Source organism: Lucilia sericata, unplaced genomic scaffold, assembly GCF_015586225.1.
Source record: "Lucilia sericata isolate MDLA Ls3-8-SP2 unplaced genomic scaffold, ASM1558622v1 Contig000498F_arrow, whole genome shotgun sequence".
Taxonomy (NCBI): Eukaryota; Metazoa; Arthropoda; class Insecta; order Diptera; family Calliphoridae; genus Lucilia; species Lucilia sericata.
Window position 1 is genome coordinate 212,163 of NW_023994512.1, and position 27,058 is coordinate 239,220.

Sequence of the window (27,058 nt, forward strand, 5' to 3'; positions counted from 1 at the left end):
AGACTAGATCAGTTTAGAATGTAAAGGGGAGAGTAAAGTGAGGTGGTTAGGGAGGCTTAGTTGTCAATGTCTAATAGAACGTAACGCAATGCTTCAATGAACTTGTTTGACAATCGTTTGCAACCATTCGTCAACATCATCATAGTATACTTTTTCATCATCCATAGCGTCAACATCGTCATCATCATTTTCGATAGCTACAACTAACAGAAAAAAAAACATTGCTGTCGTCTTGTAGACAAGTTGTCAACATGAAACATGTCAGTTCATCATTAGAACAAGGAGTGTCCAGTGACACCACCTCCATTTGATAAACTAAAAATGAAAAACCTAAAGACACTTAAAAACAGCCAAGATATTTATACCTACAATCCATTCGAAACATTTGAAGTATACCATGCCGTCATGTTATTTATGCTGTACTTACTATATCATGGCATTTTTATCGAGTGCTTTTCCAAAGGTTTGAGGAAAAAAGCTAGATTTCTTAGAGATTTGATAAAATGTGTCAGATTCGTGGAAAATTTTAATTTAAAAAATTAAGCGGATAAGACAAAAGTTTATACAAATTGTAGATTGTAAGTTCAAACCGATATCGAACAGTTTCAAAATAGTTTTATAGGTTATTAAACCGTACTTCTCTAAAGCAATGGATTCCTTGGCTCCCCGACTGAATAAGTATCACTAGACACAAAACGTTTTTAAACTTTGTTAAACGATACGAGAATCCCAAGCGATCAATCTTCTGGGTAGGGAGAATTTTGTAAAAAAAAATGAGTTCGATTTAGCGAGAAGTCTCGGTCATTAGGTACAATATTATACCCTTAAGATTATTCCTCCCTAATTTAAGTGTTACCAGAGAGAACCTTTGATACTTCTAACAAATTTGAAAGTTGTCTTATCAAGTCCTATGAAAAGTGATAATCAGTGCGGCAGGGAAAAGTCATATGATCCTAAGAGTAGGGATAAGCCAAGAACACAGAATACGTTTTCCTACATTCGAGGATCAGTGTTAGCTGTTCTAGGTCCACTCTAGAGAAATGATTTTTTCTTAAATGTCTCTACGGGATATTTCCTTTACACATTCCTCTAATCCAAAAAAAAAAATCGTTTTCTCACTAGATCTCTAGTTCAGTTCTAGTTTAGTTCAGTTCTAGTTTAGTTCAGTTCTAGTTCAGTTCTAGTTTAATTCTAGTTCAGTTCTAGTTTAATTCTAGTTCAGTTCTATTTCAGTTCTAGTTCAGTTCTAGTTCAGTTCTAGTTCAGTTCTAGTTCAGTTCTAGTTCAGTTCTAGTTCAGTTCTAGTTCAGTTCTAGTTCAGTTTCTAGTTCAGTTCTAGTTCAGTTCTAGTTCAGTTCTAGTTCAGTTCTAGTTCAGTTCTAGTTCAGTTCTAGTTCAGTTCTAGTTCAGTTCTAGTTCAGTTCTTAGTTCAGTTCTAGTTCAGTTCTAGTTCAGTTCTAGTTCAGTTCTAGTTCAGTTCTAGTTCAGTTCTAGTTCAGTTCTAGTTCAGTTCTAGTCAGTTCTAGTTCAGTTCTAGTTCAGTTCTAGTTCAGTTCTAGTTCAGTTCTAGTTCAGTTCTAGTTCAGTTCTAGTTCAGTTCTAGTTCAGTTCTAGTTCAGTTCTAGTTCAGTTCTAGTTCAGTTCTAGTTCAGTTCTAGTTCAGTTCTAGTTCAGTTCTAGTTCAGTTCTAGTTCAGTTCTAGTTCAGTTCTAGTTCAGTTCTAGTTCAGTTCTAGTTCAGTTCTAGTTCAGTTCTAGTTCAGTTCTAGTTCAGTTCTAGTTCAGTTCTAGTTCAGTTCTAGTTCAGTTCTAGTTCAGTTCTAGTTCAGTTCTAGTTCAGTTCTAGTTCAGTTCTAGTTCAGTTCTAGTTCAGTTCTAGTTCAGTTCTAGTTCAGTTCTAGTTCAGTTCTAGTTCAGTTCTAGTTCAGTTCTAGTTCAGTTCTAGTTCAGTTCTAGTTCAGTTCTAGTTCAGTTCTAGTTCAGTTCTTGTTCATTTCTAGTTCAGTTCTGGTTCTGGTTATGAACGAATTTCCTTTATTCGATTCTAAGATTTGATAATATTATTACTGAAGTGTGGGTAATTTCAAATATCGGGAAAAAAGAGAGATTAGTCGGTCAATTTTTTCTGTTCTGTGTCTTTCAAAGATTTATATAACTATCATAAACAAATTTTAAAATTTGATTTAACTCCTCCCAAGAATTTACAAAATTTAGTCGAAAAATTCCATAAGAATTTAAAAATAGTTTGGCCTCTAACTCGGTTTTTGAGTTTATAACAAAAATTACATAAAAATAACAATAATCATCATCATCATCATATTCATACACTTCTATAATCAACCATAAATATCTCTGTCTGCCAGTGACAGGTGACTTCTCTCTATGAAAGAAAAAAAAAAAAAAAAGAAGAAACAAAGGTGTGGTCTTCTTTACAATAGTAAAAATGTACGTGTTTCAGGTATATACTACTTATACTATATTTTTTCTTGGTCTGACGACAACCCATTATTGCAAGTGTTTCTTATTTTCAAGATTTTTCGTTTTGGTTCTTCTTATTTTATGTCTTCCGTGTAGAGAAGTGGAAAAAAATGGAATTAAATTAAAGAATAAAGAAAACAAACAGACATTATAATTTTATTGTTGTCGTCATTATTTGTGTTCTTGTAATAGAGTAATGACATTAGAGTTATGACCTAATTTTTTTTTTTTTTTTTTTTTTTTTTTGGTTGGGTTATGACTTCTTATGAACCATGAAAATTAAATAGATTTTAAAAATAGATTTATGCCAAATGAAACTTTAATAGAAGTTACTCGTAGATATTAATTATTAGAATAAAGGAAACCTTTAACTTTTGAGTTGGGTCGAAAGTTTTTAATGTTACCGACATCGTCAGGAGATCGTGCTTCTGTTCTTGCTTTGAATAACTTGAAAGCTTTGTGTTAAGAGCGTTGGTAGTAATTTCTTAAATGTAGATCGGCATGGCCGTCGGAGATCGTAACTGCTTTTAATTATGAAAAGTTCTCTATATTCATAAACTAATTTACAGATAAATAGGATCATTTAAAAAAGATCTTTGAAGTGATCTAGCATTCTATATAATTAAAATTAAGAAAAAAGTATCGAATCATCAAAGGAAGAGTTATTTTCATGAATATATTAATCCATAAAGATCTTTATGATGGATGAGATGCTATGATCTCGTACACTTTACCTTATTCCTTATAAATGCTGTTATTATTTTGAAATGAAAAAATCTAAAGTTTTAACTCGTTTCAAAACTTTTTTTATTCCTATCATAATCATACCTCTTTCTATTGTCATCATTTGAATTCTATTATAAAGATTTCCAAACAATCATCATAATCATCGCCATACTCACTCACTTTACAAAAATTCATTGAAAGTAAACAAAAGATTTATTACCTAAAAAGAAAGAAGAGAAATACAAAGAAAAATTAGTTTAGAAAATAAAACTTTTTCTTCAAGGAAAATCAATTTATTCAAGAGAAAAACAAAAACTTTGCTATGAGTTTTACAAATGGGTTAAAAATAAATAAAATTGTTCAAAATAAATTTTAAACAAAATACCGTAAAAGGATCTTGTTAAAGTTAAAATATGTTTATAAGCAAAATTAAAATCACAGTTTAATTAAATCTTTTCAATATGGTAACGCCATAAATAAATATAAAGATTGACCTACATCTTAAGAAAACATGTTACAATCTTAAAAAAAAATACTTTTTACACTCTTTACAAACGCCTCCAATCATTCAGAAACTAACATACATTTTACTCTGTTGCCCCATCACTGTACAGTAGTGGCCATAAAAGGTTTACAATGGGTTAGTTAAGTAATAAAACAGTATGTGGGTGTAGAATTATTATAAATCACGAATGTAACAGATACGGACCGTAGGAAAAACTAGATTAATAGATGGAAGTCTATACCATTTCTCATCTTATGAAAAATAAGAAAACAAGATAATGATGTTTAAGAAACTGTGATAATTAGATTTTATTTTAAGCATGCCGCAGCATGCATGTTTTAAAATTAATTAGTATAGGGAGAAATTTTGAAATACAGTTAAGAAAAAAAGTTAAGAAAACTCCCTTTATATTGTCAAGAAAATGCATAAGTGTGGTAACTAACTAATAACTAACTAACTAACTAACTAACTAACTAACTAACTAACTAACTAACTAACTAACTAACTAACTAACTAACTAACTAACTAACTAACTAACTAACTAACTAACTAACTAACTAACTAACTAACTAACTAACTAACTAACTAACTAACTAACTAACTAACTAACTAACTAACTAACTAACTAACTAACTAACTAACTAACTAACTAACTAACTAACTAACTAACTAACTAACTAACTACTAACTAACTAACTAACTAACTAACTAACTAACTAACTAACTAACTAACTAACTAACTAACTAACTAACTAACTAACTAACTAACTAACTAACTAACTAACTAACTAACTAACTAACTAACTAACTAACTAACTAACTAACTAACTAACTAACTAACTAACTAACTAACTAACTAACTAACTAACTAACTAACTAACTAACTAACTAACTAACTAACTAACTAACTAACTAACTAACTAACTAACTAACTAACTAACTAACTAACTAACTAACTAACTAACTAACTAACTAACTAACTACTAACTAACTAACTAACTAACTAACTAACTAACTAACTAACTACTAACTAACTAACTAACTACTAACTAACTAACTAACTAACTAACTAACTAACTAACTAACTAACTAACTAACTAACTAACTACTAACTAACTAACTAACTACTAACTAACTAACTAACTAACTAACTAACTAACTAACTAACTAACTAACTAACTAACTAACTAACTAACTAACTAACTAACTAACTAACTAACTAACTAACTAACTAACTAACTAACTAACTAACTAACTAACTAACTAACTAACTAACTAACTAACTAACTAACTAACTAACTAACTAACTAACTAACTAACTAACTAACTAACTAACTAACTAACTAACTAACTAACTAACTAACTAACTAACTACTAACTAACTAACTAACTAACTAACTAACTAACTAACTAACTAACTAACTAACTAACTAACTAACTAACTAACTAACTAACTAACTAACTAACTAACTAACTAACTAACTAACTACTAACTAACTAACTAACTAACTAACTACTACTAACTAACTAACTAACTAACTAACTAACTAACTAACTAACTAACTAACTAACTAACTAACTAACTAACTAACTAACTAACTAACTAACTAACTAACTACTAACTAACTAACTAACTAACTAACTAACTAACTAACTAACTAACTAACTAACTAACTAACTAACTAACTAACTAACTAACTAACTAACTAACTAACTAACTAACTAACTAACTAACTAACTAACTAACTAACTAACTAACTAACTAACTAACTAACTAACTAACTAACTAACTAACTAACTAACTAACTAACTAACTAACTAACTAACTAACTAACTAACTAACTAACTAACTAACTAACTAACTAACTAACTAACTAACTAACTAACTAACTAACTAACTAACTAACTAACTAACTAACTAACTAACTAACTAACTAACTAACTAACTAACTAACTAACTAACTAACTAACTAACTAACTAACTAACTAACTAACTAACTAACTAACTAACTAACTAACTAACTAACTAACTAACTAACTAACTAACTAACTAACTAACTAAACTAACTAACTAACAACTAACTAACTAACTAACTAACTACTAACTAACTAACTAACTAACTAACTAACTAACTAACTAACTAACTAACTAACTAACTAACTAACTAACTAACTAACTAACTAACTAACTAACTAACTAACTAACTAACTACTAACTAACTAACTAACTAACTAACTAACTAACTAACTAACTAACTAACTAACTAACTAACTAACTAACTACTAACTAACTAACTAACTAACTAACTAACTAACTACTAACTAACTAACTAACTAACTAAACTAACTAACTAACTAACTAACTAACTAACTAACTAACTAACTAACTAACTAACTAACTAACTACTAACTAACTACTAACTAACTAACTAACTAACTAACTAACTAACTAACTAAACTAACCTAACTAACTAACTAACTAACTAACTAACTAACTAACTAACTAACTACTAACTAACTACTAACTAACTAACTAACTAACTAACTAACTAACTAACTAACTAACTAACTAACTAACTAACTAACTAACTAACTAACTAACTAACTAACTAACTAACTAACTAACTAACTAACTAACTAACTAACTAACTAACTAACTAACTAACTAACTAACTAACTAACTAACTAACTAACTAACTAACTAACTAACTAACTAACTACTAACTAACTAACTAACTACTAACTAACTAACTAACTAACTAACTAACTACTAACTAACTAACTAACTAACTAACTAACTAACTAACTAACTAACTAACTAACTAACTAACTAACTAACTAACTAACTAACTACTAACTAACTAACTAACTAACTAACTAACTAACTAACTAATCTTGTTATACAGTCGTAATTATAGCCTAGAGTCGATATTTTGTTTATTTATTCATGGCCTGATACTATCGCGATGAATTTGTTCCATATTTTTATTCCTATAGTCCATAAAAAACACTATTATATTTGTCATTTCTTCGTATAGCCTCGTGGACTTCTATCAATTCGACAGGTTGGTGTCTAAGTCTGAATGTAATTGATAATACATATATCATATCACGTTCGAGTCTAGACCCTTAAAGATGTTTACTGACCAAGTAGTGGTTAAAGGTCTGATTGGATAGATTCTCAGCCAAAAAATATTAGGCCAGGAGGCCATCAACATATATTGTTTTACTAATAAATAATATATGTATGAGATTAATCCAATCGAAATCCTATCTAATTAAAAAATTTCGAAATTGACCTACTTTGGCTTTCCCTAAGAGGGTTCAGTAGAATGCTAGTTGTATATAACATTAGGCTAATCGGGTGCTACTCGTTTATGTGTGTCGTATTTTCTTAATTTTTGTAGCAATCTGATCATAGAAAGCTGTGGCATGCTCTATCACAGCGGAGTTATAGTTTTGAATTTCGATTTTGACTAGATCGCAGTATATATAATTCAGAAAAGTATTTGCTTCAGAATTTACTTCATAAAAATCTGAAATTTGACTTTTGAAGATTTTGTTAAAATTTACGAAATTTTATACATTTTTTCGTTTCAGTTTTCTAAAGTCTACACAAATTTCGATTTGAACTTAAATTTCCTAATACTTCTACTTCTTTCCATTATTTCTAGTCCTACATAAAAAATCCTTTTTTTTCTTCTATGTTACGAATTAAATGAATTACGAATGTAAATAAAGGATTTAAAATTTTTTTTTAGCACAATTGTACAATTTTGTGTTTTTGTTATAACACACCCCGCAAATTTCTGTATTTTATTAAAAAAAAACTAAAAGTTTATATAAAACTTGTCATGTACCCGAAAAAAAGTTTGACAAAACAAAAAAAATAAAACTTTTAGCAAAGTTTTGGCTGACACAAAAAGAGTCCTTCAATTCTGTTGTCAGTAGTTGGGTTTTATACTGTAATTTATTACTTTTGTAAAAAAATATGCCAAAAATAATAAAATTGCAGGAATTTTTATTAAACATATCCATTTCCTTTAAATTCATTAAACGTTTTTTTCTGCTTCAGTTTTTATTTCTGCTTTTTTGAGGGTAATTTTTGGTGAATTTTTTTGAGTGGCGGGGAAAATTTTACAAAACAAACATTTAAAATAATTTTGTTTAGATTTTCTACTAAGTTCTGTGTGTTTGTGTAATTTTATTTTTTTTGGTTCAACAGCACACTTCCCAGCGTAAATAATTGGCGCCAATAATTGTGTAGGTTTCCGTGGCACGCTTTCCGTTTTCATTATTTATCTGAATAAATTGTGTTTAACAAAATTGTATATTAAAAGTGTATCTATCTACATATATTGATATAAACATATGTTAGTAACTATGTATGTACTATCTATGTAGTACTTGGTTTTATATAATTTGGTTTTTGTTTTTAAAGTTTTTTTTCTTGTTTAGTTTTCACTTTTTAAACCAAAAATTTATGTTGTGGGTTTATTTTTGGTTAAATTGTAAAATTAAAATTATTGTTGAAATCTGGAGGTAGCTAAGACACATTTAACTGTTCCTGATACCTTTCGCCTACATTAGGTAAAATGTCAGTTCTATTTCAGTTCTAGTTCAGTTCTAGTTCTGTTCTAGTTCAGTTCTAGTTCAGTTCTAGTTTAGTTCTAGTTCAGTTCTAGTTCAGTTCTAGTTTAGTTCTAGTTCAGTTCTAGTTCAGTTCTAGTTCAGTTCTAGTTCAGTTCTAGTTCAGTTCTAGTTCAGTTCTAGTTCAGTTCTAGTTCAGTTCTAGTTCAGTTCTAGTTCAGTTCTAGTTCAGTTCTAGTTCAGTTCTAGTTCAGTTCTAGTTCAGTTCTAGTTCAGTTCTAGTTCAGTTCTAGTTCAGTTCTAGTTCTCTAGTTCAGTTCTAGTTCAGTTCTAGTTCAGTTCTAGTTCTAGTTCAGTTCTAGTTCTGTTCTAGTTCAGTTCTAGTTCAGTTCTAGTTCTGTTCTAGTTCTGTTCTAGTCTGTTCTAGTTCTGTTCTAGTTCTGTTCTAGTTCTGTTCTAGTTCTGTTCGATTCAGTTCTAGTTCAGTTCTAGTTCAGTTCTAGTCAGTTCTAGTTCAGTTCTAGTTCAGTTCTAGTTCAGTTCTAGTTCAGTTCTAGTTCAGTTCTAGTTCAGTTCTAGTTCAGTTCTAGTTCAGTTCTAGTTCAGTTCTAGTTCAGTTCTAGTTCAGTTCTAGTTCAGTTCTAGTTCAGTTCTAGTTCAGTTCTAGTTCAGTTCTAGTTCAGTTCTAGTTCAGTTCTAGTTCAGTTCTAGTTCAGTTCTAGTTCAGTTCTAGTTCAGTTCTAGTTCAGTTCTAGTTCAGTTCTAGTTCAGTTCTAGTTCAGTTCTAGTTCAGTTCTAGTTCTGTTCTAGTTCTGTTCTAGTTCTGTTCTAGTTCTGTTCTAGTTCTGTTCTAGTTCTGTTCTAGTTCTGTTCTAGTTCTGTTCTAGTTCTGTTCTAGTTCTGTTCAAGTTCTGTTCTAGTTCTGTTCTGGTTCTGTTCTAGTTCTGTTCTAGTTCTGTTCTAGTTCTGTTCTAGTTCTGTTCTAGTTCTGTTCTAGTTCTGTTCTAGTTCTGTTCTAGTTCTGTTCTAGTTCTGTTCTAGTTCTGTTCAAGTTCTGTTCTAGTTCTGTTCTGGTTCTGTTCTAGTTCTGTTCTAGTTCTGTTCTAGTTCTGTTCTAGTTCTGTTCTAGTTCTGTTCTAGTTCTGTTCTAGTTCTGTTCTAGTTCTGTTCAAGTTCTGTTCTAGTTCTGTTCTGGTTCTGTTCTAGTTCAGTTCTAGTTCTGTTCTAGTTCTGTTCTAGTTCAGTTCTAGTTCAGTTCTAGTTCAGTTCTAGTTCAGTTCTAGTTCTGTTCTAGTTCTGTTCTAGTTCAGTTCTAGTTCTGTTCTAGTTCTGTTCTAGTTCTGTTCTAGTTCTGTTCTAGTTCTGTTCTAGTTCTGTTCTAGTTCTGTTCTAGTTCTGTTCAAGTTCTGTTCTAGTTCTGTTCTGGTTCTGTTCTAGTTCTGTTCTAGTTCTGTTCTAGTTCTGTTCTAGTTCTGTTCTAGTTCTGTTCTAGTTCTGTTCTAGTTCTATTCTAGTTCTGTTCTAGTTCTGTTCTAGTTCTGTTCTAGTTCTGTTCTAGTTCTGTTCTCGTTATGTTCTCGTTATGTTCTAGTTCTGTTCTAGTTCTGTTCTAGTTCTGTTCTAGTTCTGTTCTAGTTCTGTTCTAGTTCTTTTCTAGTTCTATTTGTTACTTCTAGTTTAGTTCGAATTTATTATTAGTCGCGAATAAATTCACAAGTCTATTGAAAAAGCCGCAGGAATATTACGTTCGAGAACTGCACAAAATTCTATTTTTATGATTTATACTCCAAGCAATGCGTAATATTATTTGAGCCCTCTTATATATAAAGCATAACACGAACCGATAAAAACGACAAAACGTTCCTACTTCTTCCCTCAACTTTGTTTTGGGGCAGTAACAACACCAACTGACTGGCTTTAATATGAAAATTATTGTCTCTGAACTCAAGAAATACAAAATAATATATGTATATGACTAACTGCCATGCGTTCAAGTCACGTTTAGAAACTCATATATTTGTTTTATGTTTAAAATATGTATGTTTAAAAATGAGTTAAAAACACATTGCTGTTTTATTTTTTAAGTTACTCAATGACTTTATGAATATAATTATTCATAAATTAGCATTAAGTGGTAAATAAAAATAGAAACCAAAAGAGAAAGAAACTTAAATAAAAATACATACATTCTATATAAAACCATTTTCAGTTTAAACATGTGTTAAACAAATGACGGACGCTTCTTTTTCCAATACTAGTTTAGAAACATACAAGTACACTTGCACCCCAGAATGACAAGACTGGAATGAAAATAAGAAGTTCAACTTGAAGTTACAAGTCAAGTTAGTTGTTTTATTTGATTATAGAATATACAAAGAATTAACTTTTTCACCCACCCAAATTTTTTGGAACAAAAGTTTAGAAAGTGTTGCTTTTGCTTACATTTGCTAACATAGGAACGACGTAAAAACGGCCAAAAAATTATTTATTATTTAATTGTTTTGTTAATTATAGCAATAGTTTACCGTTAATTTAATGGTTTATTTATGGTTACTTGGTTTTTTGGTTTTCTAACAACAAATTAATTTCATGTTTACATGATTACCAAAAACGAAAAGTAACAAATATCACGAGGGAATTATTTTATTGTGTTTTTTATAGGTTATGGTAATTGTTTTGATATTGGGAAATAAAATTAAGAAAATTATATTTGTTATTAGTAAGTTATGGGTTTGCTCGTGTACCCAGGGTGCTTCGCGAACAAAATTGAGAAGTGTACTAGAGCTGAACTAGAACTGAACTAGAACTGAACTAGAACTGAATTAGAAATGAACTAGAATTGAACTAGAACTGAACTAGAACTGAACTAGAACTGAACTAGAACTGAACTAGAACTGAACTAGAACTGAACTAGAACTGAACTAGAACTGAACTAGAACTGAACTAGAACTGAACTAGAAATAGAACTGAACTAGAACAGAACTAGAACTGAACAAGAACTGAACTAGAACTGAACTAGAACTGAACTAGAACTGAACTAGAACTGAACTAGAACTGAACTAGAACTGAACTAGAACTGAACTAGAACTGAACTAGAACTGAACTAGAACTGAACTAGAACTGAACAAGAACTGAACTAGAACTGAAATAGAACTGAACTAGAACTGAACTTGAACTGAACTGAACTAGAACTGAACTAGAACTGAACTAGAACTGAACTAGAACTGAACTAGAACTGAACTAGAACTGAACTAGAACTGAACTAGAACTGAACTAGAACTGAACTAGAACTGAACTAGAACTGAACTAGAACTGAACTAGAACTGAACTAGAACTGAACTAGAACTGAACTAGAACTGAACTAGAACTAGAACTAGAACTTGAACTGAACTGAACTAGAACTGAAGTAGAACTGAACTAGAACTGAACTAGAACTGAACTAGAACTGAACTAGAACTGAACTAGATGAACTAGAACTGAACTAGAACTGAACTAGAACTGAACTAGAACTGAACTAGAACTGAACTAGAACTGAACTAGAACTGACTAGAACTGAACTAGAACTGAACTAGAACTGAACTAGAACTGAACTAGAAACTGAACTAGAACTGAAACTAGAACTGAACTAGAACTGAACTAGAACTGAACTAGAACTGACTAGAACTGAACTAGAACTGAACTAGAACTGAACTAGAACTGAACTAGAACTGAACTAGAACTGAACTAGAACTGAACTAGAACTGAACTAGAACTGAACTAGAACTGAACTAGAACTGAACTAGAACTGAACTAGAACTGAACTAGAACTGAACTAGAACTGAACTAGAACTGAACTAGAACTGAACTAGAACTGAACTAGAACTGACTAGAACTGAACTAGAACTGAACTAGAACTGAACTAGAACTGAACTAGAACTGAACTAAACTGAACTAGAACTGAACTAGAACTGAACTAGAACTGAACTAGAACTGAACTAGAACTGAACTAGAACTGAACTAGAACTGAACTAGAACTGAACTAGAACTGAACTAGAACGAACTAGAACTGAACTAGAACTGAACTAGAACTGAACTAGAACTGAACTAGAACTGACTACTGAACTAGAACTGAACTAGAACTGAACTAGAACTGAACTAGAACTGAACTAGAACTGAACTAGAACTGAACTAGAACTGAAGAACTAGAACTGAACTAATAGACTGAACTAGAACTGAACTAGAACTGAACTAAACTGAACTAGAACTGAACTAGAACTGAACTGAACTGAACTAGAACTGAACTAGAACTTAACTAGAACTTAACTAGAACTTAACTAGAACTGAACTATGAACTGAACTAGAACTGAAACTAGAACTGAACTAGAACTGAACTAGAACTGAACTAGAACTGAACTAGAACTGAACTAGAACTGAACTAAATGAACTAGAACTGAACTAGAACTGAAACTAGAACTGAACTAGAACTGAACTAGAACTGAACTAGAACTGAACTAGAACTGAACTAAGAACTGAAACTAGAACTGACTAGAACTGAACTAGAACCTGAACTAGAACTGAACTAGAACTGAACTAGAACTGAACTAGAACTGAACTAGAACTGAACTAGAACTGAAACTAGAACTGTAACTAGACTGAACTAGAACTGAACTGAGAACTGAACTAGAACTGAACTACTGGAAAAAAAACTGACTAGAACTGAACTATAACTGAACTAGAACTGACTAGAACTGAACTAGAACTGAACTAGAACTGAACTAGAACTGAACTAGAACTGAACTAGAACTGAACTAGAACTGACTAGAACTGACTAGAACTGAACTTAGAACTGAACTAGAACTGAACTAGAACTGAACTAGAACTATGAACTAGAACTGACTTAGAACTGAACTAGACTGAGACTAGAACTGAACTAGAACTGAACTAGAACTGAACTAGAACTGAACTAGAACTGAACTAGAACTGAACTAGAACTGAACTAGAACTGAACTAGAACTGACTAACTGAACTAGAACTGAACTAGAACTGAACTAGAACTAGAACTGAACTAGAACTGAAAGAACTGAACTAGAACTGAACTAGAACTGAACTAGAACTGAACTAGAACTGAACTAGAACTGAACTAGAACTGAACTAGAACTGAACTAGAACTGAACTAGAACTGAACTAGAACTGTACTAGAACTGAACTAGAACTGAACTAGAACTGAACTAGAACTGAACTAGAACTGAACTAGAACTGAACTAGAACTGAACTAGAACTGAACTAGAACTGAACTAGAACTGAACTAGAACTGAACTAGAACTGAACTAGAACTGAACTAGAACTGAACTAGAACTGAACTAGAACTGAACTAGAACTGAACTAGAACTGAACTAGAACTGAACTAGAACTGAACTAGAACTGAACTGAACTGAACTAGAACTGAACTAGAACTGAACTAGAACTGACAGAACTAGAACTGAACTAGAACTGAACTAGAACTGAACTAGAACTGAACTAGAACTGAACTAGAACTGAACTAGAACTGAACTAGAACTGAACTAAAAACTGAACTAGAACTGAACTAGAACTGAACTAGAACTGAACTAGAACTGAACTAGACTGAACAAGAACTGAACTAGAACTGAACAAGAACTGAACTAGAACTGAACTAGAACTGAACTAGAACTGAACTAGAACTGAACTAGAACTGAACTAGAACTGAACTAGAACTGAACTAGAACTGAACTAGAACTGAACTAGAACTGAACTAGAACTGAACTAGAACTGAACTAGAACTGAACTAGAACTGAACTAGAACTGAATTAGAACTGAACTAGAACTGGACTAGAACTGAACTAGAACTGAACTAGAACTGGACTAGAACTGAACTAGAACTGAACTAGAACTGAACAACTAGAACTGAACTAGAACTGAACTAGAAACTAGACTGAACTAGAACTGACTAGAACTACTCGAACTGAACTAGAACTGAACTAGAACTGGACTAGAACTGAACTAGAACTGAACTAGAACTGAACTAAAACAGAAATAGAACTGAATTCAAAAAATTCGTTACTTATGTCCCTTGAAACATTTCTTTCCAATCAGGCTAATAGATTCAGAGTTTATCGATTACTTTAGCTTCTTTATTACACAAACTCCCAACTCCTTTCGTATTAATGTAGGTTTTCTACAATCACACACACACAATTTTCATTAAACAATAATCAATTTTATTCAACTCCATTTCAGTTAAGTTTTAGAAAGAGAAAAAATGTTTGTCTATAAGTCTGTCAATTATGAAACCAAACGACAACGTACAAAATGAATTGTCATTTGTGTTGGCGGTGGCGGTAATGGAGGCGATGAAGTATTCCGAGTATGTTGGCCTTTTTTTTTTTGTTAAAACAACAAAAAAGGGGTGTGGTGGTTGGTGCTGTGGTACACTGCTAGTAGTATTTAGTTTCATTTCATTTGCTAGTTCATTTACACTTGTGTGTGTTTGTCTGTCTGTCGATATGATAGTTTGTGTTTGTAGAGATTTGAAACATTGTCATAAAGTTGTTTTCCAATAGCGGCCTATAAAGTACAAAATTATAGAGGCATTTGCTGGGTTTTTTTGCTAATGAAACCTCAACTGCAAAAACAAATATATAAAACAAAACAAAACAATCATCATCATCATCCAGCCATTCATCCGACCAAGTCAACAGCAAACCAATCAACCCAACAAAACGGTCATTGAACGTTAGTAGTAAGTAAGCATATCTGTATCTATAGTATGTTTGTATCTTTTAGTTTCTCAATGTGTGTAAATAACCCTCATTTAATGCTAGATTTTAGACAAATATCTGTACAATAAAATAAATAAATTATATACACAGACAGACAGTTAGTTAGTCATAAAAAAATATATGTCGATTCAAAAGTTTTGTGTGTGTTTTTTTTTTTTTTTTGCCAAACAGTGTCGGGCAAAATTTGTGAGAAAAATTTTGAGAAATTTAAACAAATTTAAAGAATTCTTTCAAAAGTTCAGCGATTTATTGTTTCTTTTAAAATAATTTAGATTTTTTAGTTGACTGTCAACTTTTGTTTATCACTGTTTATACTTATAGCTGTAAATGTTGAAGAGTATACAAAATTGTATTCATAGTGTTAATGTTAATTTGCATTTTTTTTTTATAATTTAAGATCAATATGTTATCAGTTTAAGTGAAACAATGTAATTTAATGTTCTTAAAAAGGAAACTTACATATGAGACTCGTATTACAAGCTCAAGCTGTAAAGAATGCTAGACATCAATGTATCAAAATCGATTTGGAACTAACTTCTCCTTAATCTTAATGAGGTTGACCGATTGATTCTATTTTGGACTAACTGATCAGTCGATCGCTAAAATATCAACTGGGATGATCGATGGATTGAGTGGGATCGTGTGTATGAGGAGAATCATTCTTTGCTTTGTCTCTACTGAACATCACCTTGATCTTGTTAAGATCTTCCGATTAATCCGTACAAACTTCCCAAATCGATTTGGACCTAACATCACTTCAATCGTAATAAGATTGACCAATTGATTCGGTACTGGACTAACTGCTCTATAGATCACTGATGATTAATGGGATCGTGGTTTGTCTCTACTTAACGCCGAACCATCAAGATGTTCAAGGAAACGATATTGTTGAAACTCTATTCATGTCGGTCGATGACTTTCGTAATCGATCAATTATTTAAGATCATTAGAATCATTGGCACTAATGATCAGCTATCCGAATTCCTTTAAAACTTTTTCCTATTCATTGCTTTAAAGATTACTTCAGCTTGAATAACTGATTGTTCGAATTCTTTACTAACTGTTCAAGTCGAACTTCTCGATATCAACTGGAAAGATCGATCGATTGAGTGGGATTCTGTAATATAGCTGAGGATAAAATTCTGCGCCACGAAGAGATATTCTTTTGATTTTCGCTACTAAATTCCGAAACATCCAGATGACAAATCGGAATCATTACTCAAGTCGAATCATAAAGATCATGCGAACTTTGGCTCTCATTATCATAAGTAAATTTTGACCTCAAGTAAGGGTCATAAAATTCACCTGTACATTGGTCGCCTGCCAACCTCATTGTCAAATCGGCTATTAAACTCAACCCTGTTGAAGTCTGAAAGTCTAATCATATCGGTCAGGCGTTTATTTTTGGAAATATAGTGCCGTCAACATGGACTACTGCTTTCTCAAATTCGTTCCAGGCAATAAGTTCACATCTAGGATAACAAACGACTCATTAAATTTATAAACAGAAATGCTCGAAGTCCATACCGATGGATTCAAGTGGGAAAAGGTTTTTAGATCACCCGTTTTTAACCAAACGGTGGGTTTCAGGCTGCACGATTACTGTAGATGGGATTTAGAATAGAAAATTTGGTGTCTACACGATCTCCAGGTTAGTTTGCGAATGTTGAGCGTCTCTTGACGAAATAGATAACCATTTGAACCTAGAACTGCTCTGGCTACCGGATCATTGCAATGGACCTGATAATAACATAGCAGGCGAACTGCCAAAAACCGGTACCCACCTACTCGAAGGCGTAATCAACACAACAGTTGGCGTTCCTCTCTCATACAGTAAGCTAGCTATTAGATCTCTATCTGGTATCTACCGGACCTCCAGGCTAATTCGGGAATGTTTGGAGGTTTCTTGACGAAATGGCAAACCATTTGAACCTAGAACTCCTCTGGTTATCGGGTCATTCATATAAACCTACGAATAACATAGCGAACGAACTGGCAAAAACCGATTCCCGCCTACTCGAAGGCGAAATCAACACAACAGTTGGTGTTCCTCTCTCATGTTATAAGCCCCTTATTCATGGTTAACTTTAAGGGTCTGTTAAGATCAGATGATTAACCAGGACACTTATCTGGCCTTTTTATTAAAATCGAATATCATATTGACTAGGAGACTAAATCTTGTAGTTAATGGCTACTAAAGGATTTGAGCCTAAACTCTGTCTCTGTCCTGATCAGTCAGTTATCAGTCCTAAGACCTTGGATAGTCCAGAAGTTCACTATGTATAGCGGTTCTATTTACTATCAATATCAACAAGATGGAGTCGTTCATTGGTGTCTAGTGATAGTTCGATTCACTATTGAAATATAATGTTCTGTGGGCGGGATCAGCTCATAGGCCCATGAGGGTCTTAACCTAGTTGAAAGACTTGTATATAAGCTAGTCATCTAGTCCAAATCAAAAATTTGGAAACCGATTTTGATCTTTTTATTTAAAAAGATGATCTTGCATGTCATCAAGTGTGAAGGCCCATTGCTTTACAAATATGAAATATATCTCAAATATATTCAAAACTTTCATTTTTATAAAACACCCACCGTTTACTATTTTCATTCAACATATTTTTAATTTATTATAAAAGTAATTTAGTTATAAATTCCATAAATTAACGATTAAATTTTAAATCAAAGAAAAAAGCTTCGTAGAAAAATATTTCAAAATTTAAGCAAATTCACCAGCTAAGAGTTATAAATCAAATGATTTACTCTTATTTATGGCAGCAGCTATTTTAACTATTAAGGCGTTAATACTAAACGACCTTTTCTTTTTCATTTTTTTTTTACAAAATTTCCCCCACTTAAAAATTAATACAAAAAACTTCATAAAACTTCATAAAAATGTATAATAAACTGGCATATCTAAGAAGAAAAAGCTTTTATCTAGTAACTTGTTACTAAATGCAGCCAACCAGGCATGAAAGTAAAAAAAAAAAAAATAAAACCAACTTACAACATACTCCTCACACTAGTAAGAGAGATTTTTCACTTAATACTTGAAGGTGCGAATCGAAAACTCATTCCATTCATTCATTCACTTTAGCACTGTTTCTTTTTTTCCTTAGTTTTTGATTTCCATTTAGCGGACAGCTCTAAAAAGCATAGGAAATCGTGTGCAGCAGCGTCTTCATCATTATTATCGTTATTATGCCGACATGAATGAATTGAAAAATTTGAAAATTCACACATGTGTAAAAAAAGGCGGTTGGAATATGAATTTCTTCATAATTTTTTCTTTCTTTTCTATTTTGCAACTTGGCGTTGAACATTCAGTTTTTATCTCATAAATTGTTCATGCATCATTGAAGATGGCACGATTGAGAGAAACAAACGGAAAACTATATTTTTTAAATTATGCAGATGTTTGAGGTTGAAGACAGTTCAAACGTATACGTATTTGAATAGAAATAGATTTTCAAATTGAATTGTGATTTATGAGAAATGTCATAATTAAGTGAGAATGCTTAAAGTGATCTGATATATTAGGGGTGAATCCAAAGCATTGTTTAAATCGGTTAATAATAAGTCAGGGCTGTTTTGAAAATAGTACTAGATTAACTGAACTAGAACTGAACTAGAACAGAACTAGAACAGAACTAGAACAGAACTAGAACAAAACTAGAACAGAACTAGAACAGAACTAGAACAGAACTAGAACAGAACTAGAACAGAACTAGAACAGAACTAGAACAGAACTAGAACAGAACTAGAACAGAACTAGAACAGAACTAGAACAGAACTAGAACAGAACTAGAACAGAACTAAAACAGAACTAGAACAGAACTAGAACAGAACTAGAACAGAACCAGAACTAGAACTGAACTAGAACTGAACTAGAACTGAACTAGAACTGAACTAGAACTGAACTAGAACTGAACTAGAACTGAACTAGAACTGAACTAGAACTGAACTAGAACTGAACTAGAACTGAACTAGAACTGAACTAGAACTGAACTAGAACTGAACTAGAACTGAACTAGAACTGAACTAGAACTGAACTAGAACTGAACTAGAACTGAACTAGAACTGAACTAGAACTGAACTAGAACTGAACTAGAACTGAACTAGAACTGAACTAGAACTGAACTAGAACTGAACTAGAACTGAACTAGAACTGAACTAGAACTGAACTAGAACTGAACTAGAACTGAACTAGAACTGAACTAGAACTGAACTAGAACTGAACTAGAACTGAACTAGAACTGAACTAGAACTGAACTAGAACTGAACTAGAACTGAACTAGAACTGAACTAGAACTGAACTAGAACTGAACTAGAACTGAACTAGAACTGAACTAGAACTGAACTAGAACTGAACTAGAACTGAACTAGAACTGAACTAGAACTGAACTAGAACTGAACTAGAACTGATCTAGAACTGATCTAGAACTGAACTAGAACGCTGCGCCTTCACTCCCATTGTGTTGAGCCAAAAGCGCAAATGAAATAAGTCTTTGTTGAGCAAAATAATTATTGAAATATTTTCACAAGTCTTTCGATGTTTTCTTTACAAATTTAAAGTTAATATAACGACATGAAAACTGCTGGGAATTTCGAAATAAATATTTATATTTGTGTTACTTATTTTATTTTTTCCACTAAAAGATAAGATAAAAAAGTAACAAACACTTAAAGAGGGAAAAAAGTAAAAAGAAATCATTATTTGTTTAAAATTCAATTAGAGAGCAACAAAAAAAGAGATAATTAACAAAAACATAAAGTAGCATTAATAGAATGTATATAAACAGGGAGTAAGAAGGCATAAGGTAATGTGAATACATTAGTAGGGCATTCAAAAGGCTAATTAGATTAGATAAATTAATATGATTAATAATTAGATTTGAATAGGTTGTTTTAAAAAATTAAAAATTTGCATAATTTAAATAAAAATTTAAAATTTCACTTAAAGAAATAACATTTATTTTAAAGCAAACTTTGAGAAATATACCTACAAGTTTATTTAAAACCCAAAATCATTCATAAAATTCTTAACTTCCTACGGCTCCCTACCTGCCTTTCAGATACCCATATACAATTATGATGTCATCAACGTCATACTGTGTTTGAGTATTCTAACGTCTTTTTTCCTATTTTTGCACTTTTTTCTTTTATTTATCTATATTTATTCAAGTCTTTTTATATAATAGTTACTTTGTATAAGTATGAATATATATTTTATTCTAAATATTATAGTTTTTGTTGTTGTAGTAGTTTTTTTGGTGTATTTTATTTTGGAATACAATGACGGTATTTTGTCGTATTTATTTACGTTTTGTTAGCAGTTGTTAACAAAGCGTTAAATTAAATATTGTTAAAACCACACTCTCTAATACAAAATCATTTACAATAAATGTTAGAGATAGAGTTGCAAATGTATTGTTAACAGTTGTGGTTGAAGAAATAGTAACTAACTAACTAACTAACTAACTAACTAACTAACTAACTAACTAACTAACTAACTAACTAACTAACTAACTAACTAACTAACTAACTAACTAACTAACTAACTAACTAACTAACTAACTAACTAACTAACTAACTAACTAACTAACTAACTAACTAACTAACTAACTAACTAACTAACTAACTAACTAACTAACTAACTAACTAACTAACTAACTAACTAACTAACTAACTAACTAACTAACTAACTAACTAACTAACTAACTAACTAACTAACTAACTAACTAACTAACTAACTAACTAACTAACTAACTAACTAACTACTAACTAACTAACTAACTAACTAACTAACTAACTAACTAACTACTAACTAACTAACTAACTAACTAACTAACTACTAACTAACTAACTAACTAACTAACTAACTAACTAACTAACTAACTAACTAACTAACTAACTAACTAACTAACTAACTACTAACTAACTAACTAACTAACTAACTAACTAACTAACTAACTAACTAACTAACTAACTAACTAACTAACTAACTAACTAACTAACTAACTAACTAACTAACTAACTAACTAACTACTAACTAACTAACTAACTAACTACTAACTAACTAACTAACTAACTAACTAACTAACTAACTAACTAACTAACTAACTAACTAACTAACTAACTAACTAACTAACTAACTAACTAACTAACTAACTAACTAACTAACTAACTAACTAACTAACTAACTACTAACTAACTAACTAACTAACTAACTAACTACTACTAACTAACTACTAACTAACTACTAACTACTAACTAACTACTAACTAACTAACTAACTAACTACTAACTAACTAACTAACTAACTAACTACTAACTAACTACTAACTAACTAACTAACTAACTACTAACTAACTAACTACTAACTAACTACTACTAACTAACTAACTAACTAACTAACTAACTACTAACTACTAACTAACTAACTAACTACACTAACTAACGAACTAACTAACTAACTAACTAACTAACTAACTACTAACTACTAACTAACTAACTAACTAACTAACTAACTACTAACTAACTAACTAACTACTAACTAACTAACTAACTAACTAACTAACTAACTAACTAACTAACTAACTAACTAACTACTAACTAACTAACTAACTAACTAACTAACTACTAACTAACTAACTAACTAACTAACTAACTAACTACTACTAACTAACTAACTAACTAACTAACTAACTAACTAACTAACTAACTAACTAACTACTACTAACTAACTAACTAACTAACTAACTACTACTACTACTAACTAACTAACTAACTAACTAACTAACTAACTAACTAACTACTAACTACTAACTAACTAACTAACTAACTAACTAACTAACTAACTAACTACTAACTAACTAACTAACTAACTAACTAACTAACTAACTACCTAACTAACTAACTAACTACTAACTAACTAACTAACTACTAACTAACTAACTACTAACTAACTAACTAACTAACTAACTAACTAACTAACTAACTAACTAACTAACTACTAACTAACTAAAACTAACTAACTAACTAACTAACTAACTAACTAACTAACGAACTACTAACTAACTAACTAACTAACTAACTACTACTAACTAACTAACTAACTAACTAACTAACTAACTAACTAACTAACTAACTAACTAACTAACTAACTAACTAACTAACTAACTAACTAAGTAACTAACTAACAAACTAAACTAACTACTAACTAACTTACTAACTAACTAACTAACTAACTAACTAACTAACTAACTAACTAACTAACTAACTAACTAACTAACTAACTAACTAACTAACTAACTAACTAACTAACTAACTAACTAACTAATTAACTAACTAAAGGGAAATAATTGTTTCGTAATGTTAACTTTCTTTAAACTCGTCTATATTTTTCACCACCACTGTTTCGCAGATTCAGCTAAAAATAAAGATGTTATAGTTAAACATAGTAACGTATAACAAAAACAACCAAAAATAGCATTTGTTATTTCTTCCATTTAGTAATATTGTGTAAATATATAAACTAAATAAGAAATTTTATTATGCAGTCATAACCGATCAATCAAAATTTTGTTTTAATAATAGCAATTTATTTAATAAAATACCTCGAATTATTGAGTACTCTGAGAATTTCGAGATTTTTGCAAATCATTTTTAATGCAATCAGAGTCATGTGGTTAAGGTCGGGGTACACAGCTTTCGTTATGCAAACTATAATTGAAAATTTATTTTAGACGTAATTGTGCATTTGGGAAGATATAAAACAATGGAATACAGAGTGAAAGAGGCAGAGAAAAAACGAGCGATTATATAGCCCGCTCAATGGAGAGCTCGGAGGGAAATATCGCTTTGTCGATCATATTCTTAAAGCTACAAATACTGAAGCTTTGTCACATAACATTCAGTCTCTCTTGGGAATCTAGATCCATGGATGTAACAAAACCCTTATAGTGAACTATTAAGAGATCAATGGAAAAGATCTTTTTGTCGATCAATTTCATACACGTGCAAACGGTAACTGTTTGGAATACAATTCATTCTCACTTAAGCATTATAAGAACTATAAAGAGATCAGAGAAATAGATGGCATTGCAGATCGTATTCATAAATTCGCAAATTATAATATTTTAAGAATCCAAATACGAAGACGTAACGAAACTATTATAGACTGTCGCATTGTCGATCGCATTCTTAAATTCGCCAACTTTAATGTTTTGAGATATACAATTCTGATCTACTAGAGAATCCAGATGAAGATATCACTTTTTCGATGTTTTGGGACATATTTACTTAAGAATCCAGACTATGATCAGGAGGAAATGATCGCATTGTCTATGGTATTCGTAAACTATGAAGAGATCAGAGGAATAGATCGCATTACAGATGATATTCTTAAATTCACACAAGCTAATGTTTTGAGAATCCAACTAGGAAGAGATCACATAAAAACGATCGCTAAAGTTTTGCAAAACATTTACTTCAGAATCCAGATCCATTATGGAGAACTATGAAGATATTAGGGGGAATAGATCGCATTGTCGATCGTATTCTTTATCTATTTATGTAATGGAATCTATGAAAAGATCAGGGAAATAGATCATATTTATACGCTATCAAAAGTTAAAGGTAGAATTTCTAGCTATAGTCTATAGATCTTAAATAGGTCCGACATCTAGAGATAAAATTCTCGGAACCACTATTTATGGAACGTAATGTAATAAACCGAATGCTTAACAAAAACTACCGAAACAATTACGAGTAGCTCAACTCGCCCGTATTTATTTTAAGAGAATTCTCTGATTGTTAAACACAGTAGTAGTTCGAATAGTAATAAACTAGATTTGTATTTGTAGATTTCTCATGTTATAGCTTTTATCTTGAAATAACTGGCGTATTGGGGATGATGATGGTTCGTTGAATGGTTGGTTAGTTTGGTTTGGTTGATTGGGGTTTCGGTATGAGTAACTCTATGTTTTTATTTATATTTAACAACTATAAGAAATGAATAAAATAAATAGAATTGTTTGATATTATTTCGTCTCTCTATATAAAGTTGCCGAGACGATATTGTTCCTCTTGCTGTTATTGTATTTTGTGTGAATATAAGTTAAAAACAAAAAAATTTTGTTGCCAATGTTGATTTTTCTACTTTGTTATCTGTTTAAAGACTTCTTTTGGGGTCTTCATTTATATTATGATTTTCGTTTTGTTTTTGTTTTCAATATTTAAATAAGAAATTGTTTATCTTTATGTTTGATCTAAGTTTTTATGATATACTACACGTTTTGTTTTTTTCTCTTTTTGGTATTTACAAGGCAAGACTCATTTCATCATTATAACCAACAATCTACCAAAAAAAAAAAAAATAAAGTTTGAGGAAAAAAAAACACACATTTTTAGTAGAAGTTTGTGTCAGAATATTTTTTCTACGACTTCCAAATCTCACATGTGTGGGAAATGTGTAACAAATTAATTCTTGTTTTTTAGTATTTATTTATTATATTTTTATGGGAATTTAGTTTTTTATTTGGGGTTTTGTTTAATTAATTTTAACAACCCACTGTTAAGCATATTTAACGTCAAAAAAAGACAAGATATAGAGATTAAAGGCAAGAGTTGAGTTTATTGGGTTTCACAGAAAGAGAAGAATGAAAAGAGTTTAATTTGTAAGTGGATTTTTGAAATGGAGTTAAACTTTTTGCAAACTGACAGCCAAAATCTCTGGCAACTAGCTTTTTAAAGTACACTTTGGGTTATTAAATTGGACTATATTCAGTCTATAGTTTGAGCAATAATTCTGTCTTTATTTTGAACTATAGTTCAGCCTATATATTGGATTACAGTTTCGACTATAGATCTATCTATAGTCTGGACTATAGTCTGGACTATAGATCTATCTATAGTCTGCACTATAGAACAGTCTATAGACTGGACTATAGAACAGTCAATAGTGTGGACTATAGAACAGTCTACAGTCTGAACTATAGAACAGTCTATAGTCTGGACTATAGATCAGTATGTAGTGTGGACTATAGATCAGTCTGTAATGTGGACTATAGAACAATGAATAGTGTGGACTATAGATCAGTCTATAATCTGGACTATAGATCAGTCTATACTATAGACTGATCTATAGACTCTATAGTCTGAAATATAGATCTGTCTATAGTCTTGAATATATATCTGTCTATAGTCTGGACTATAGATCTGCCCATAGTCTGGACTATAGAACAGTCAATAGTGTGGACTATAGAACAGTCTACAGTCTGAACTATAGAACAGTCTATAGTCTGGACTTTAGATCAGTCTATAGTCTGGACTATAGATCAGTATGTAGTGTGGACTATAGATCAGTCTGTAGTGTGGACTATAGAACAGTGAATAGTGTGGACTATAGATCAGTCTATAGTCTGGACTATATATCTGTCTATAGTCTGGACTATATATTTGTTCATAGTCTGAAATATAGATCTGTCTATAGTCTGGAATATATATCTGTCTATAGTCTGGACTATAAATCAGTCTATATTGTGGAATATACATCAATATATAGCCTAAACTATAGAACTGTCTATAGGCTGAACTTAGATCAGTCTATAGTCTGGACTATAGATCTGTCTACAGTCTGGACTATAGATCTGTCTATAGCCTGGACTATAGATCATAGTTTGGACCAAACATCAGTATATATTCTATATTCTGGACTGTAGATCGGTTTATAGTCTGGACTATAGATCAGTATATAGTGTAAACTATAGATCAGTCTATAGTCTGGAATATACATCAATATATAGCCTGGACTATAGATCAGTCTATAGTCTGGACTGAAGATCAGTCTAAAGCTAGACTATAGATCAGTCTATAGTCTGGACTACAGATTAGTCTATAGTCTGGACTATATATCAGTCTATAGTCTGGACTATAGATCAGACTATAGTATGGACTATAGATCAGTCTATATTCAGGACTACAGATCAGTCTATATTCTGGACTATAGATCAGTCTATCAGTCAATAGTCTGGAGTATAGATCAGTCTATAGTCTGAACTATAGATCAGTCTATAGTCTGGACTATAAATCAGTCTATAGTGTGGAATATACATCAATATATAGCCTGAACTATAGAACTGTCTATAGCCTGAACTATAGATCAGTCTATAGTCTGGACTATAGATCTGTCTACAGTCTGGACTATAAATCTGTCTATAGCCTGGACTATAGATCATAGTTTGGACCAAACATCAGTATATATTCTATATTCTGGACTGTAGATCGGTTTATAGTCTGAAATATAGATCTGTATATAGTCTGAACTATAGATCAGTCTATAGTCTGGAATATACATCAAAATATAGCCTGGTCTGGACCAGGCTGGACTGTAGATCAGTCTAAAGGCTAGACTATAGATCAGTCTATAGTGAGGACTATAGATAAGTCTATAGTCTGGACTATAGATCAGTCTATAGTCTTGACTGAATATCAGTTTATAGTCTGGACTATAGATCAGTATATAGTCTGAAGTCTATAGTCTGGAATGTTGATCGATATGTAGCCTGGACTATAGATCAGTCTGTAGTCTTGACCCTACATCCGTCTATATTCTATAGTCTGGACTATGGACCAGTCCATAGTCTAGACTATATATCAGTCTATAGTCTCGACTAAAGAACAGTCTATAGTCTGGACTATTGATCAGTCTATGGTCTGGACTATAGACCAGTCCATAGTCTGGACTACAGTCTAATATATACCAGTCTATAGCCTTGACTGTAGTCTTGACTATATATCAGTCCATATAATTGACTATATACTAGTCCTTAGGCTTGGCAATTGATCTGACTATAAACTACCCTATAGTTTTGCCAACAATTAACCTTGATTTGTGAACTATGCCCTTGGGGGTGTTAAAACAACGATTCTACACACTGCCATTCACATCATGTAATTATATCGTTACATACAAGTTCACA

At 31.3% G+C, this 27,058-nt stretch overlaps 1 protein-coding gene across 12 annotated transcripts in view; it reads right to left on the reverse strand.

The window, feature by feature from the left end:
- Window positions 1-27,058, reverse strand: part of LOC119605576 (FERM, ARHGEF and pleckstrin domain-containing protein 2) — a 143,440-nt gene that overhangs the window by 103,353 nt on the left and 13,029 nt on the right. The window contains exons 3-4 of one of the 12 annotated variants that reach the window (XM_037958772.1): window positions 10,485-10,598; window positions 3,306-3,423 (exon numbers count right to left, since the gene is read on the reverse strand). The exons of 10 other annotated variants lie outside the window; for them this stretch is intronic. The gene's annotated coding sequence lies outside the window, so the exon portion shown is untranslated. The remainder of the gene's footprint in view (window positions 1-3,305; window positions 3,424-10,484; window positions 10,599-27,058) is intronic. One more of the 12 variants, XM_037958771.1, reaches the window with a different exon arrangement.